This window comes from Marmota marmota, unplaced genomic scaffold, assembly GCF_001458135.2.
Source record: "Marmota marmota marmota unplaced genomic scaffold, marMar, whole genome shotgun sequence".
Lineage (NCBI taxonomy): Eukaryota > Metazoa > Chordata > Mammalia > Rodentia > Sciuridae > Marmota > Marmota marmota.
In genome coordinates, this window is record NW_026000250.1 from 390,541 (window position 1) to 404,027 (window position 13,487).

Here is a 13,487-nt window from a genome sequence, read left to right on the forward strand (position 1 = left end):
TTAAGTTGTCCTGCATTGTTTGTACTCCTTTTTTCCCTTGTTTTTTCATGATGTTCACGTTACTTTCCAGCTCTATTTGATTGTTGTGTTTCTGCTCTCTTCTCTAGATTTGTTTTGGTTTTGTATATCTCTGTTGTCTCTCCTTTGTGTTGGTAGACTATGCCTGCTAAAGTGGATTCCGCTGGGAAGGAATTCCGAGGGCCGAGCTCCAGTGACGTCACCTCTCTGCTATGGCAGGCCCCAGGCTCCTTGCCGGGGTGTCCAAATGGGGGGGGCTGGGACTGGACTGTCTCTGGTTGGTTTCAGCTCCCGGTGGCTGGCAGGCGGGCGATCTCTAGCCACCCAGTCGTGAGGGCCTGGCCTCTAGTCCCCTGGTTTCTCCTGCTAGTCCTGGTTTCTCCTGCTAGACCAGATTTCCCCTGAGTGATGCCTCTCGGCAGTTCAAACTGTACTCTGGGCCTGCCATTTGTTGGGTGTGGAGGGTGGCTATAGGGAACCCCGGCACTCTATTGTTTTGATTTTTTCTGCTTGCCCCTCCCCCAGCGCTGGCAAGACAGGTTTCATTTTCGCAGCTGATGGTAGGGGGAGTTGAAGGTCAGGTGTCTCTAGTTTTCCCCGCGTCTTTATGCAGGCTCGCTCTGATAATCCCTCCCTCGGAAAGCCTAGGAGAGATTTGATGCGAATTCCCTGCTGTATGGGAGATGAACTGAGTAACACACACCTGTTTTATTGTTGCGATCTATTGGAGAGTGGCGGTGGTTACTTCAGCTCTCCAAGATGGTGGCCGCTGGTTTCCTTGGTGGAGTTTCCGTTGTGGGGGATAGAACTGTACCGCTTCCTTCGCCGACTGAAATCCGAACTCAGCCCGGGGCTCAGTGAGGGCTCAGCCGGCAGGATTCCACAGAATCCGCAACAACGTTTCTCCCTGCTTGCTGGTCACTTCTCGGCGGTGCCCCTCTGTCTGTAGCCGCTGGGCGGGCCGCACAGATCAGTCAGCCCGGATCTCTGGTCGCACAGTTGGCTCGTGTTTGAGACTCAATTACCTACCGGACCTCGGTGCTGGAAATCCTTCCTCTAGGTTTCGGTGCACCCCCATTTTGCTGTAAGTTCCTAACAAGATAGTTTTTTGTCATTCTAACTCGTTATTCACCTGCGCAGTGGTGCGGCACATGGGGTGTGATGCACTCTATTCGCGGCCATCTTGGAGTCCATCTTATTTTTTCTTTTATTTATTTTTTTACTGACTTTAGGGTGCAAAATAAAGCATTTCAATAATTATAATATACTTTTAAATATTGGAAGAATTGGATTTTTATAGCATAATAACTGTGTCAGCAGGTTGCCAATTAATTGAAATTCTTTTTTGAAAAGAGTACAGCTGTATTTAATTGGCTGAAGGCTAGAGAAAGAAGATAGCTATTTTATAACATCTGTATAGATGATAAAGCTTTAAGGAAGTGAATTCTGACTTTTTGCAATTTGTAGTAAAGGAGTAATCTCTAAGTAGCACATTGGAGAGCATCACAAAATTTCCCTAGTTTAGATAAATTGTTGTTTGATTTTCTAAACAGTTTTGGAAATAAGGTCTTTTCACATGTTCTGTTTAGGTTTATTTAGTTTGTATTATTAAGTATCAACACAAATATAGTTAGTAGTGGTTGAATAACTTTATAAGACCCAACAAAACAAATGCTATGTAGTAAGGTGTAAGTTTGAAGAAATATTAATCCAGCAGTGTGATTTTTATTCCAAGAGATTTTCTTTTTTAATGTTAATTTTTTTATTTCATTTACTAACACATATTAATTGTACATATAAATGTAATCTAGTGTGATATTTCCATATATGTATACAGCATGCATTAAATGCATTAATCCCATTCAGCCATGCCACACACACATTCCCCCATCCCCAATAAACACTATATTACTTTCAAGTCCATTTTTTTCTTTTAAGTTTCTAAAAAAGAAAAATAATATGTGGCACTTGTATCTCAATGTACAGCTAATTTCATTTAACATAATGAAATCTAATTCATCCATGTTTCTGGAAATGATAAAATTTCATTGTTTTATGCCTGAATTATACTCCATACTGTGTGTATGTGTGTGTGTGTGTGTGTGTATTGTTAATATAATTTTTTATTCATTTATCTGTTGAACAGCACCTAGACTGTTGCCATGTCTTACTTACTATGAATATTGCCATGATAAACATGGGCATGTGGGTATCTGCTGATTTCATTTCCTTTGGATATGTACCTAGAAGTGGAATAACCAAATCATATAACAGATCTTTTTAGTTTTTTGAGGAATCATCATATAGTTCTCTATAATGGCTATAGTAATTTACATTGCCATCAGCAGTACACAAATGATATATCCTCACTATCATTTGTTATTTTATTTATAAAAGCCATTCTAACTTGTGTGAGATAATAATTCACTGTAGTTTTTATTTGCGTTTCCCTGAGAGCTAATGATCTTGAGTGTTTTTTCATATTGTTTTTGGCCATTAGTATATTATTCTTTTAAAAAGTGTCTATCCAGATCATTTGCCTATTTTAATTACTTGTTTTTTAAACCTCAATTATTGTATTTATATTATAAATTGAAAATTCTAGAGATCAAGAGGTCTTATGAAACAAAAAGAATATTTATTGAGTCATAACAAATGCTAGCCAGAAAGAAAGGATTTGTCCTGGGATCTATTCACTAAACCACCAGCAACATTACTAGGTAGCAGTTGGAAACATGTTCAACAGATATAGAAGTCAGATTATATTGTAATGAAAATTTGGAGAAAAGAAAACAAATTTCTTACATTGAATCTATATTGACTATGGATAGAGAGGGTGGACAACAAGAATCTTGGTAAAGTTTTGGGATAGAGGGATGGTCTAAAAGGAGAAATACTTGTTATTTATTTGGGTTATAAGTATAATTTCGTAAAACTACCTAGCCTTTCTTTAAAATACCTTTATTTTATTTGTTTATTTTTATGTGGTACTGTGGATTGAACCCAGGGCCTCACATGTTCAAGGCAAGCACTCTACTACTGATCCCCAGCCCTAGCCCCTATAAGCATAATTTGATGATGCCTCCATGGTCTACCCCTGGAGGGTTCAACATAAGCTAAGGAATGTGGAGCAGTATTGTTTTGGTCATCCATCTTCTGGCCTGGAACTAAATTTAGGACACCTCATAATGCTTTAATTCTATAAATATATGAAAAGAGACTACTTAGTTATTTTATTTGAAGCAGAACACTTATTTAATACTGAGTGTAACTCAAATCTCTGCATTGTTCTAATGTGAATCTTTGTTGATACAAAATTGTGTAAAGTATAGTTGAACCAAATTTTTGTTACTCAGGGCAGATTAATATATTTCCATCCACTCCAAAAATACATTAAGTGCTTTTGAAAAAAATTTACTGAAACTTAGGATGTTTGAGGTTCTTTATTTGGCCTGTCTTCTGTTGCTTTGTGATAGTTTTCTCTCACCTAAAGAAAGGTAGAAGAAAGAAAACTGGGTGACAATTCTTAATTTTAGGACCTCTTCTGATATTGTCAGTTAAAGACCATATAACATCACTCACAAAAAATGTATAAGATGAATAACAAACTTAGGAGAAAACTGTTTATAAAAGAAAAGAATAGAGTTGGGCATGGTTGTGCATGCCTGTAATCATAGCGGCTTGGGGAGCAGAGGCAGGAGGATTAAAAGTTCAAAGCCAGCCTCTGCAAAAGTGAGGTGCTAAGCAACTCAGTGAGACCCCATCTCTAATAAAATACAAAATAGAGCTGGGAATGTGGCCCAGTGGTCAAGTGCCCCTGGTACCACCAAAAAAAAAGAAAAGAATGGGCAATTCAGAATATAATCATGTAATAAATATGTGAAATGCTCACCTTAGGTAGTAATTAAAAATATAAAATTCAAATGACAAGAGATACCGTTATTCACTTCTTTGCTGATAAAATTTAAATAGCAAATTTTCATCATTGTTCCATCATATGGAAAGAATGTACTGTCACATACTGCAAGTGGAAAGATAAAACATTAATCATATTCTGTAGTATTTTTTGGTAACACTTAACAAAACATTGAATCATTAAATGTGTACATACTCTGATCCAGCCAATCTTCAGGGAATTTTTTCCTAAGGAAATAGTAGTGAGTGAAAGAAATTACAATGGTGTTCATTTCAGTGTTGTTTATAGTAGTAAAATATTAGAAATAATTTAAATGTCCAATAATATGTTAGTTTATAAGTTATGGTTTATTCATAAGTTTGGAAAAGATGAAGCCATTTAAAGTAATAATATAGATCTATACTAATTTTTTTAACATTTCTGACCTACAATGGCCACTTTTCCCTTTAATACCTATATAAACTGTAGTCAGCCTCCCTCCCTCCAGGTCACCTAAGTAACCTGACCAAGTAGCATACTCTCAGCCTCATTTCTTTTTCCATGTTTTTCTGAGAAACTGTATAGAATGCTTGGTTATATATTCCAAAAATGTCTATATGTCTCTTATTGGTTTTTGCTTAGGACAGATGCTTTAGACTTATCTACTGGTCATATTATATATCACACAAACAATTTTCCAAGCTGCTGTCACCTCAATTCACATTACACTAAGAATTAACCCATCACAGTAAGACATAATTCTTCCAATCATAGATTATATTTGCCAGGTTATTCCTAACAATTTTTTATTAATGATTTTGGGATGGTGAAGGAAATTACCAGACAGAAAAAGGAAAGTTCAAAATTGGCTATCAGAGATCTATTGTGTATGACTCTGAACAGGGATCCCTCAATGGCAGTCCTATCCAATGCCATTTATGTTGTAAATACCAACTTATTTCCCACATTGTGAATCCCCATGATCCCCTCCTTCTTTAAAAGCGGTCAGGGTTACCCTTATTTCTTGGAGATTAATTCAGGTGCTTTAGACTTTTCTCCACTTTTCAAGTCAAAGGCTGTTTTCCCAATGAGAAACCTGAAATATGCTTTTTCTTCAGCAGCAATCCCACATTTGCCACAGCAAATCTAACCACTGTGTTATAGATAAATCAATTGCAGTAGTAAAATTCTCCTCAGTTTGCATTATTCAGATATGGAGCATATGATTTTCCTTCTGTGAGCCAACAATAGGGCATAAATAATTTTTTCAACTGTCTATTTCTCTTTGTCTCTGTTTCATTTTGCATCTCTCATTTTTCCTAGTGCTCTGTTCTCTCTAGCTTTATCTACCTTCACTCTTGAAATAACTACTTTTCATAAAGATACAAAATAAGTTAACAACAGCACCCTCACTTGCAGACAGAGCCTTAAAAAGTCCAAATATACCAATTATAGAAATCAAAGTAGAATAAATTTTGAGATTGAACACAATTCATACCTTTTTATGTTCTGCACAATTAAGACTTTAAGTTTTTTTGTTAGTAATTAGGTATGCTTTTTTTTTCAGTTGCTAAGTCTCTAAAACAAGGTTATAACTTACAACTTTAAATAATACTGAAGTATAGAGCCAAAGGAAATGAAGTCAGCACATCAAAAAGTCACCTACACTCCCATTTTTATTGCAGCACTAGTCACAATAGCCAGCACAAGGATAAAGAAATTGTGATATATATATATGTGATATATATATATATATATATAAATTGTGATATATATATATATATATATATATATATATATACACACACACACACACACACACACACAAAGGAATACTATTTAGCCATAAAAAGAACAAAACTATGTTTTTCTAATAGCAAGGATGGAACTGGAGATCATTAAGATAATTGAAGTAAGCTAGGAACAGAAAGACAAGTACTGTGTGATCTCACTCATTTGTAAAATCTAAAACAAAACAAAACAACAAAAAAAACAATCTCAGAGAAGTTGACAATAGAATAGTGACTGCCAGAGACTGGGGAAAGTAGGGAGAAGAGGGGATGGGAGAGGATGATCATGGGTATAATGTTGTAGTAAGGAGGAAGAGGTTCTGGTGTTATATGACACATGAGAGTACATATAATTATCAATAATGCATTATGTATCTCAAAATAGTTAGATGAAAAGATTTTTAATATACTTACATAGAGATATGATTAAAGTTTAAGGTGATGGATGTGCTAATTACTGAGTTGATTACTACCCAATATGTACATGAATGAAAACATCAAGTTTCACCTCATAAATATGTACAAACATGATGTATTGATAAAAATAACAAACAAAAATAATATTGGAGTGAAAATAACCAGTACTTTTCCATTCACCCTTATTCTTCTCCATAAGACCATTGAGGAAAAAATCAAGTTTTCACCCATCTCCAATCTACAAAAGTAATTAAATTATTTTGCTATTCTGTTCTTTGAAAAATAAAACTTCTTTGAGATACAATTCACAAACATTACAATTTATCTTTAAGGTGTAAAATTAAATTGTTTTTAGTATATTTACAGAGTATGCACCCATCATTACATTTTTGTCACCTGATGAAGAAATCTTGTACTCATTAATAGTCACTCCCTCTTCTCCCCAACCTTCCCCTTACTAGTCTTCCCACATTTAGACATCCATTAATCTACTTCTTGTCTCTATAGATTTGCCTATTCTGAACATTTCATATAAATGAAATTATATATTTTTTGTACTGGGTTCTTTTGGTCAAAATATTTCAGGTTTCATCTTTATTATAACATGCATCAAGACCTCATTAATTCTAAGGGCCAAATAATGTTCCATTGTATTTGTATATCTTCTATTGTTTATCCGTTCACCAACTGATAACATTTAGGTTGTTTTCACTTTTTTGGTCTTAATAAATTTTTACAACCTGTGCCTCAGATAGAGCATTAATCCCCAGGTGATACAAAGAACTAAAAACTTAATACCAGAAAAATAAATTACCAAATCAATAAATGAGCAAAGGAACTGAAAAAAAACTTCACAGAAGAAAAAGTACAAATAGTCAAAAATATATGAAAAAATATGATAATCAGGCTTTTTTTTCACAATCAATCTGCTAAAGTTGCTTTTGGAAACACCAAAGATCCTGGAAGTACCAAATCACATAACAATTTTCTGATCTATAGAAGTTGACACCTTTAATCGTTCTCTTCTTGAATGTCTTGCCTTCCTTTGGGTCAGATTACAGGAATATTATTCCTGCTTCTTTTAACTCTCAGGCTGCTTATTACAATTTTTTTTTGTATGCTTCCCTCCATTGGGTTTGCTAGCAATGTTCCTGAAAGCTATTATAAGTCCATTTGTGTTCGATTTACTCTCATGGATTATGTCATCTATACATCTATCCTTTTTTTCTTTAAATTTTCTTTTAATATTGTTTTAGTTGTCAATGGACCTTTATTTTATTTATTTATATGTGGTGTTGAGAATCAAACCCAGGGCCTCACACATGCTAGGCAAGTACTCTACCACTGAGCCATAGCGCCAGCTCTCTACACACTTATCTTAATCTGTAACATAAATGGTAATGAATCTGAAATATAGACCTTTGTTCATAATGTCTAGATTTTTTGTGGTACTGGAGATTTAACCAAGAAGCACTCTGCCACTGTGCTTTTAAAGTCGGGGTCTCAGCTTAGTTGCCAAACCTAGCCTCAAATTTGTGATCAACTGTCTCAGTCTCCCAAGTTTCTGGGATCACCGGTATGGGCCACAATGCCTGGCTCAAAAAATATGTTTTCATTGGTGTTACAAAAAATTCATCCATTGCAAGAAATTGGAAAATAGAGAAAATTGAAACAGAGAAAATATATATACTTCTATCAGCCAGCCACAACCACTATTAATTTTTGGTGCTTTGCTTTTAAAGATTCTTTATCAGTGTATGTTTTTAGATAGTTTTTAATCACAATGTATACATATTGTTTTAAGTTGCATAAAGCCAGCAGGCTTGTTCTTGAAGTTCTGTCACAGAGTTATGTTCAAATGAACTTTAGTCTAACTCTAAAAGTAGAAATTTGCAGATTTTCTTTCAGTGGTAACACAACACTGAAGTTGAGTCCAAGCCACAGCACAGCTTCTGAAATTCCTCTTCAAACCTCTTCCTTTTAAGTGCCTTCCACTACTCTTCACTCTCTTTTCCTCTTTGATGCCAAGGAACTACAAATGGCCCTTTGTCCAAAGATTCTGCATATAACACACTTCCTTCTATTATTTTTATGTTTGTTTATATAAATTAGTAGTTCTAGCATTCTACCCAAGTCTGGAGAATAACAGCCTCCAATTTGTTACAATGCTGCATCCTTATGTCATATAATATTTTAAGACATCATAAACATAATTCTTGGAACAATTTTTATACATTACCAAATTGATCATGTAACTTCCCAGCTTAAAATCTCTCATTGTCTACTTCATACCCACCCCTGATTGCCTTAATAGTAGATTTCAGACTTTTGACTTATAGTATTAAGACCTTTGTGACATAAAGAAAATGGTGCCTAGTGTTTAGGTTTACCTTTCCTCTTCACAATCTGGCTCTTGTCCATACCTCTGGCATTATTTTCCCTCTGCCCAAACCTTGTAGCTTAGTAGTTCTGAACTGCTGGGCATTTCTTAGAAAGTGCTGTGTTTCCTTTGCATCTAGTAGTTTTGTAATACCTTTTGGATACTTTTCATTTTCCTTGTTTCCAACTGGACTTCCCATCCCATCAACTCATCTATTAGGATTCAGCAGAAATATTACTGTTCCCAGAAATCCACCTCTTATCACTAGCTGCTTGCCATAATTATAATGGGCCATCATGTAGTTATTAAAAGTTATATTGTTAAACATTTGTAATCATGAAAGAAATCTCCATAGTGAAATTCTAAGCAAGAACAACTACAAAAAGTGTTATGCAGAATCATACCACTAATATTATCCTAATTTGTAGATAGGATACAAATATATCAAAATATTACATGGGATTTTCTCTGGATAGTGTAATATTGAGTATTTTTATTTTTCTTTATATTTCTTATAAATTCCCAAAGTTTAGACGGTGATCATGTTTTAAGAAAATATATTTTAAAAGTCTTGCATACTTCACCCAGCAGAGTATTATAGGGTCCACATCTTATTCATCTTTTGATCTCTAGCAGCAACTGTCTCAGGTCCTGGCAAAGAATAGCAACAGACAGAAAATTTTAGAAAGAAGATAAACATTTTTCTTATTTTGGGGAGTTGCTTAAGTAAGTTTTACTAAGAATTTATGACCCACATAAATGTTTGAGGTAACAAAAATTGATCTTATGTAACCTCATCTATATCTTATTAAACTGAACTTTTGATGCTGAGACATGCAGATAATAAGAGGACCATTTCATATTGAGGGCTTGCTTGTATGAAGACAAAGCACTGCATCATGGTTATGAATGTAGAATGAATCTGTTAAGATCTGTCATGTTGTGTGAGCTAAGATTAATTGGTTTCATTGACAAGTATATTGGTCTGGTCGTTTATGATGGTGTTGGCTGTAAAGGAGATGGCTGTCAAATTAAAGAGCCATGACAGGAAAGTAGAACCACTTTAAAAAATGTAATCTTGTTGCTTTCATTGCTTATAGATGAAGGCATGATTGATTATTCAATTTTGATTTTAAATCACATCTAAAATGTTTTCATTGACAGCCATTTCATAAACCCTGTGACATTTGTTACATTTGATTCCATTCCAAATTCTTAAATAGTCATGTCCTTTTTATTATTTTAATTAAAAAATTGGTTAGACAAGTACTGTGTTAACTTATCCTCACTGTAAAATATTCAAATGATTCAAAAGTCTATAGAGTAAAATGTGAGTTTTTCCTCTTTACTGCCTAGTCCCACTTGCCCTACTTTTCCAAATGCCTGATTTATTCTAAGAGGTAGCTATTAGAAGAAATTGTATCCTTTCAAAGTTTTCCATTATAACTACATACCATATAGAAGCACAAATCATATATACACATATCTGTCTATCTTTACCTATACACACACACATATACACACACAAATATCTGTATATATGTGTCTCCTTCATTCATGGAAACATCTAGTGCATAGTGTTCTACAACTTAGTTTTCTATTAATATTTTTCCATGTCAATACAAATAGATTTACTTTTACTTTTTCTCTAACGACTAATACCAATGTACCACTGTTCACTAAGGAATTCCCTTTCTAAAGGACATTTAAATTTTGTTCTTGCTGTTGTTTGCTTATTTATGATTTCGTACAAAGAATGTTTTCCCACAGTGAACATACTTATTAATGTTTCTTTGGGCACAAGTACAAATATTTCTTTAAAAAATAACAACTTAAAAGAGTGAAATTGCTGGGCTCACTTTTAATTTTAATTTTAAAAGATACTGCCAAATTGCTTTCCAAAATCATACCCCAACGATTAGTTTATGAAAATACCCATCTCTGCACAACCTGGCCAACTGTAGATATTATTACAATGTACCAATCAGTCGGAAAGAAAAAATCACCATCTTATTATAGTTCTCATTTCCCTTGATTACTAGTAAGAGTGAGCATTTTCCTTATCTTTAGTGACCAACTGTATTTCTTCATAGTCTGCTTATCCATGTGGTTTGCTCATAATTTTTCTTGAATTGTTTTTCCCTCATCAGTTTGTAGGTACTTACTTCATAATTTAGGGTATCAATCTTAAGTTTAAGTGTTATATTTATATTGAAAATGATTTTGCCAAAACATTCACTTGTCTTTTCTTTCACCATCTCCAATATTACATTCTATTCTCTTCTTGCCTGTATGGTTTCAAACCAGTTCACTGTAATTCTTATCTTTGTTCCACTAAGGTGTATGTCTGCTCCCTCGTCAACTTTCTTCAAGACTTTTTCTCTGTTTTTACTTTTCTTTGATATCATTATGATATGTCTAGGTGTAGATTTATTTATTTTTGTATTTATGCTGCTTGGTGTTCCTGAAATTCCTGAATTTCTGGATCTTTGGTTTAATATCCATCATTAATATTGTAAATGTTTCTCGGCCATGGCCACTTCATGTACTTTCTGTCCTATTCTCTTTCCCTGACACTTACAACCCAATTATGCATATATTAAACTTTTTACAGTTGCCCCAAAGCTCTTTGATGTTTTGTTTTTTCTTTTTTTTTTTCAAATCTTTGTTTATGATTTTTGAGATATATCATCAAGATCACTTATTCTTTCTTTGGTCATGCCCAGTCTACTGATAAGTTGGATAAAAACATTCTTTATTTCTGTTGTGGGGTTTTTTTTGTCATTTTTTGTTTGTTTGCTTGTTTTGTTTTGTACCGAGGATTGATTGAACCCTCTGGTGCTTTATCACTGAGCTATATCTCTAGTTGTATTAGTTAGGATTTGCCACAGAAACAGAATAAAATTATGGAATATAGAAAGGGATTTGTTATAGGGAATTAGAGGCTGGAAAGCCCAAAATCTTCAGCTAGAAACACAGGAGAGCCTATGTTGAAATTTCAGTTCAATATTCAGCAGGCTGGAGACTCAGGAGATCTGATGCCCCAGTTAAAGTCTGAAGTCCATCTACTACACCATATTGTAGATGTTGTAGATGAAACCCAAAAGTATTCTGCTGGAGAATGCTCTCTTGGTCATGGAAGCCCAGTCTTTATGTTCTATTCATGCCTTCAATTGGTTGGATGAGGCCCATTTGAACTATGGAAGTCAATTCTACTATAGTCTGCCAGTGTAAATTCTAGTCTCATGTTCAAACAGACTTACAGAAACATCTGAATGATGTTTGTCCAAATATTTGGTCACTCTTTGGCCCAGCTACATCGATACATTATATGAATTCCTTCATGGCTTGCTATGTGTTGTTTAAAATGGTTTTGCAATTCATCTATATGAATACATGTAGAAGTAGCTCATATTCACTATTTAACTTTTTGGATATGCCACAATTTTTATATTTCATTGTTGATGAGCATTTAGATTGTCTCATATATTTATGTAAGCAAAGTAAGAGACATTTTCTCTTGATGTACAAGAGATTTGTTTTTGCAATTCTGGGGACTGAACCCACGTCCTTGCATGTGTTACCATTCTACTACTGAACTACTTCTTTATCCCTACAAAAATTGTTAAGGTTTATCCATGAGAGGAAATGGTGAGTTATAATAGGAACACCTATTCAACTTACTACATAATTCCAAACTGTGTTTCAAAGTAATTTCAAGTAAATGTTCATATCTGGTTGGACACATGCCTCCCACTTTTTCTTATTTCTGGTTCTTTGCTCATCCACATATTTTCCAAGATCAACATCTCAAATGCCAAAAAATCATTTATTCTTCTTGTTACACGTTCTAACTTTGTGCTTTGCCTAAGAAAACCTTTCATATATCAAAATTATAAACAGATTTGTACATTTATTCTAATACATTTTGCTTTTTAGATGTTAACTTTTAACCCCATCATAAAGATACTTTTTTTCTTGATGTAAATTTGGGGTTGATTTTTTTAAAATCATCATCCAATTGCCCCAGTAGTTTATTGAATATACATTATTTTACATACATCCATACACATACATACATATATGAATAACTCCTTTTCTCATATACTCAATTATATAAAAATAAATCTTTCTGTTAGACTGTTTTTCTGTGTTGTTCCAGGACTATATTATTTTACTTCCTAATACCTTTATTGTATTTTATGGTTATTGGAAGGTTATCTTGGTTTTCCTGTGGCTTCTGTAATGTTGCACCATAAACTGGGTAGCTTCAAAACAGAAATATATTCTCTCACATTTCTAAAGTCCAAAAATGTAAAATCCTTGGGCCTGTGGACCACATTCCTGTCAGACACTATAGAGGATTTTTTTCCCTTGAATCTTCCTGCTTCCAGACTTTCCTTGGCTTGTGGCTACGTCAGTCTGATATCTGTCTCCATCTTTACCTGCCTTCTCCTCTTCTGTTTGTATAATTTTCCTCTACCTCACAAATTAGAAGGATATTTGTCATTGGATTTCCGGTCCACCCACCTAACATAATATAACCTCATCTCATGATCTTTAATTGAATTACATCTGAAAAGATACTTTTGTTCAAATAAAGTAACATTCATAGTTCTGGATAATAAGATATAGATATATGTTTTGGAGCTATTATTCAACCCCTAAAATGACACTATTAGGTAAAATCCATGAAATTATAGTTTTACTAGAATATAACTTTTATTTATTTATTTATTTATTTTTATATTTTTTATTGGTTGTTCAAAACATTACAAAGCTCATGATATATCATCTTTCATACATTTGACTCAATTGGGTTATGAACTCCCATTTTTACCCCAAATACAAATTGCAGAATCACATCGGTTACACACTCACATTTTTACATAATGGCATATTAGTGACTGTTGTATTCTGCTACCTTTCCTATCCACTACTATCTCCCCTCCCCTCCCCTCCCATCTTCCCTCTCTACCTCATCTGC